The following is a 4,475-nucleotide window of genomic DNA, read 5'->3' as shown; positions in this document are numbered from 1 at the left end:
AAGTGGATGCAGTGAGCTCGTAGGGAGCTGAAGCTAGAGCCCAGGGTTCGGTATGAGGCGCCGGGGGCCCTGCAGCGCCGCCGTTGTTGAGAGCTGGTGAAAAGCTCCGTGAACTTGCCCCTGGTTGACAAGATTAAAAAAAACCTTGCTCACTTCTCTATAGCTTTGCACTAGCAGGAGTACAGGGTAGTAGAAGCTTATTTTTTGTCCCTAACGTAAGGCACGGGGAACGGATGTGTTCAGCAAGAAGTGCCATATTCACATGTTAACCCTTTAAAATAAAATGATTAGCACCAAAAGCAATTTAAGTGCTAATTTTATATGTAGACAATGCACAAGAGGAAAACACTGTCTTTCTATGAAAATAAATGTCTTCATGTTGCAGGTCACTGGGAGAGAGGGTAGGTAGGATTTGTTTTATTTAAATTATTTTTCCAACACTGTTTCCTTCCTTGTTTTTTTTCCTCATCATTTGGCCTATTGAGCAGCCCTACTTAAAGTTGAAAGAGTTTTGAAATCTGCAAATAGCTGTGAGCATGACTATCAGACTTGGTCATCAGATTCCCTCTTTTCTCCCTCTTACTTATTTTGTATACTTCCTCTTTTTAGCTAACACTTACTATTGGAGACTGGTGTTACTCATCCAGAAATGTGAGTTAAATAATGGAAGGGTATTGTGTCAAGACAAGTTATTAAAAATAAGGGTAAAATTAAAAGAGAAGCATGCAGGGAGGGATCTGCTTTGAGAAACCTGCTCTTGATACTGAAGAGATACATTGAAGATCTGCTAGATCTCTGGCCTTGAAGGGGGAGAAAGCTAGCGAATTGTAAGAAGTCTGGAAAGTTAACTGGTGATCTTTCTGAATAAACTCAGAAGCTCAAGTGCTACAGTCCTTGCTCATTGGGACTTTTGCTGGAGGAAGGAGTATGGCATTTCAACCAGTACATACAGCAGACTGCTTGGCACCAGGGAAGGCTCAGAGTTTGAGTAAAACTGCTTAAAGTATGGCCTTTGAGGTTTGAAAGGACAATCCTGTAGTCTAATTGCAGAAAATCTCTACTGGAATAGAATCTGGTCATTTCTTTTTATTTTAAATAAACAGTAAAACTGCAGGTCTTCATCTGACTGGAGGAGGTACATCAAGACTTATTCTCGCAGCCCTTTCTGATAGAGCAGCCTCTTTTCCTGCTCTAAATAAATGGTAACCTAGCTGCATTTGTTTCCTTATGACAATTTCGCAGTAGCCTAGGGTGCTCCATATCCCAGCAAATATCAGATGGGGATTTCATACAGATAGCTGTAGGAGACGGCGCCATTGGAGTCAGGAAACAAGTCTCTTTGTAGCTGTTAGACCCCACTGTATTCCCCTTGACAAACTCTATCTTGTCTTTGGTTGTAGCCCTCACCGTTATTACCAGATCCTTGTACAATATTTGGTCTCAGTATTGGTCAATATTAGCAGTGCTTGCAAGTAACATAGTTTGTGGCTAGAGCTAGTAACTCTTCCAAAATCCCAAAGTAGTCACTTTAGCTGAAAACTTGTGGAGTACCTATAAATCTGGACGCTTGACTAAGGAAGGTGTTGGATACTGTTGGGCTCTTTTATTGGGACCAAAAATCTGTTACTAGTAGTCAAGGTGAATGTGAAATCTGCTCGCCCTGACAATGTCTGAAAGGAAGGTGTAAGTTGACTCTGAAGAGTCTTTATTGATTAGTTAGTTTATACCATGCTTTGGAATTAAGAGATCTATAAGTGCCAGTTTTATGTATAGTTTATATTATGATTATAAGGGCTGTCACTTCAAATGGCTACCTCAGAGTACTATTAAAGTCTCTGCCATGGCTGCAGGAAATTAGCTTTGAATTTCTCATTTAGGAGAAAGAAACCATTCCCATCTTAAAGTCAGTCAGCATTGTCTTTAAGGAAAGTGATACTTAATGTATTCAGTTCACTTTAGAGCAAGTGGATGGAAAAAATACTCTTGTAATCTAAGATGGCATAGTTTGTATGGCCAACTCCTAAGGCAGTGTTGTCCAAAGATAAGAAGGGAAAAAGCAGGAGAAGAAAACCTAGTGTTTGTCTTTTTGAAATGTGACTACTCCTTGAGAGAGCTTCCTAGTACACTCAATATCTATCTGGAAAACTATACTGGTATGTAAGTGTTAAATTAAATTGACCTCTTCATAGTCATTTTACAATTTACTATGACTTTAATGAGGAAAGCTAGAAATGTAATATGCTGAAAGTATTTTCACCCTGCTAGGAGGGAAAAAAAAAGTGAGCTGTAAATAACTTTGCTTGTCTAATGGTCAGATCCACTGTCTGACATTCCTAGGACAATTTGAAGTAGTTTTTACTGATATCCGTTTAATTGGTAAGTGAAAAGGTTTGTTGAAGGAACTGAAACATGCAAAATGTTGATTGCTTGTAATGGGCTTTGAATACCTACTATTGAGTGTTCCTCCATTGTAGAAGTATGAACAAGAGAGAGCTTAATATGTATTAAATAAGTAACTGTTGAAAGAAACAATGCCTGTGTACCTTTTGTTTCTAATACCTTCCTAGATACTTAGGAATGTCTTATTAATATTCTCTAGCTCCATTGGATTTTGTTGTATTTCAAGCTGAATATATTGATCTGATTTATGGTAGGTTGACTAGTGTGCACTAACTTGAGAGTGTTCCTTTTTAACAGACTCATGTTAATATTAAGCCATCTATTGACTATAGATAATAGATTTTTCTGTATAATAAAAGATTTCTTAATAGATTCTTTTCATGTCATGTAAAACTTCTCTGTGAAGGGCAATATACCATTTAGGAAATTACTGTTTCTGAGCCAATACTGAATTCCTGGGAAAAGTAGTGCTGCAGTAGAATTAGTGGTCCCAGGAACTTTACTTTCTATGTAAGAATTGTAGAGGATAAGTGGTCTGAAAAGTACAGTAGGATATTTGGGTTGCTTCAGTAAACTTGAATTCTTCAAAAAAGTAATTCTCTAATGAGTTGTATGTGGCAATGGTGGATTTAGAATCTTAAAGGCAACCTGCCACGAAAGAGGAAAAGGGAAAATGGGCTTGTATCCTTTTTGTTCTTTGTACGAAGACAACCTGAAAGCCGGTGGTTGGGTTTAATTATTTTTTCTTTAACATTAGAAATTCAGGTCCTAACTAGTGAAATGGTAATATCACAAAAGTCAAGTGAGTAAATGTTAAGCAGCCAAAGTCTGGTCTCCACTACAAAGTTAGGTCCATGTAAACTTGGTTTGCATCAGCCTCGTTATGCATGTGTCTACACCAAAAGAAGGTGGAGGATTTTTATGTAACTGTTAAACTCTGTTTTGGCAATGCCTATTAAGCATCAGTGACTAACAACTGGGAGGAAGGCTTCTTTGTTAATGATTCAGCGCCCCCACTCTGTCGATTTAATGTGTGAGAGATGGCAATGAAAATCCTCTGAGATCCTGAGAGGTCCTCCAGCAAAACTAGAGAAGACAGACTTGATAAGCCTGCTTTTCTCCTACCTGAAGTTCTCCATGTCCACTGAAGGTAGGACAAGAAGTAATCTGCTTAATCTATAGCCAGGGAAATTTAGGTTGGATATTAGGGAAAAAAATTGTCCAACCATAAGGATTGGTAACCTATTCTAGTACTTAACTAAGGAGGTTGTGGAATCCCTGTCATTGGAGGTCTTTAAGAACAGGTTAGACAAAACATCTGTCAGAGATGGTTTAAGTATACTTGGCCTTGCCCGAGGGAGTGAGAGAGGTGGATGGACTAGAGTACTAGATGACCTTTCGAGGTCCCTTCTAGTCCTACGTTTCTATGATATTTCTTAGGTAAAAACACATGCCAGGGACTCATTCTGGTCTATATTATAAGGAAAAAAAAGGAAACCAGTCCAATTGTTTAAAAAAATCCATAGTAGGTCATCTGTAACGAGTTATAAAGCATTAGCAAACTCTTTGCTGATTTTTTATTACATGTGTATTTGCACTTGATTCCATAACACTGAACAAATCTATTTTTTTTTAAAAGGGATTTTAAAATTATAAGATTTTAAAATATAATTAGAGATGAAAGTGAAGAAAAGAAGAGAGCATATGCTTAGTCCTGTCTTCAAAGTCTATAAAGTCCTGCGTAAAGGTATAAAGTGAAGCACTGAAATTAAAAAAAGAAGCAAAAAGCTAGATGGTTTAATTACACTAATAGTTATAGCACATTTTGTATTCAGTTCTATCCAAGGGGTTTTCCATTTTACCAACTTTAGGCTGCACAATTAGTCAGACTCCATTTGCTACTAAATACTTTAGTGTATATTTATCTATTGTCTGAGTGCAAAATAATTTGTGGAGCTGAGCTGAAGGGTGAGAACAGCATGTACCCAAGGAACAATTAATTACTGCTTTTATGTCTGTAGACAGTCAATATGTTTTATGATGTTCCTATGATTTTTCTCTCTCCTTCCCAATCA

General features: G+C 37.6%; 1 protein-coding gene across 2 annotated transcripts in view; it reads left to right on the top strand.

Moving 5' to 3' along the window:
• Positions 1 to 12: 12 nt before the first annotated feature.
• The window catches only part of TLCD4 (TLC domain containing 4), a 97,749-nt gene continuing 93,286 nt past the window's right edge, over positions 13 to 4,475 (top strand). Inside the window, exon 1 of one of the 2 annotated variants that reach the window (XM_054038344.1) lies at positions 13 to 401. The gene's annotated coding sequence lies outside the window, so the exon portion shown is untranslated. Of the gene's footprint in view, positions 402 to 3,475; positions 3,551 to 4,475 lie in introns of those variants that run through there. The other variant, XM_054038345.1, reaches the window with a different exon arrangement.

This window comes from Malaclemys terrapin, chromosome 8 (assembly GCF_027887155.1).
Source record: "Malaclemys terrapin pileata isolate rMalTer1 chromosome 8, rMalTer1.hap1, whole genome shotgun sequence".
Classification (NCBI taxonomy): domain Eukaryota; kingdom Metazoa; phylum Chordata; order Testudines; family Emydidae; genus Malaclemys; species Malaclemys terrapin.
Note: the sequence above shows the minus strand (reverse complement) of the source record. Positions and strands in the feature narration are given on the sequence as shown.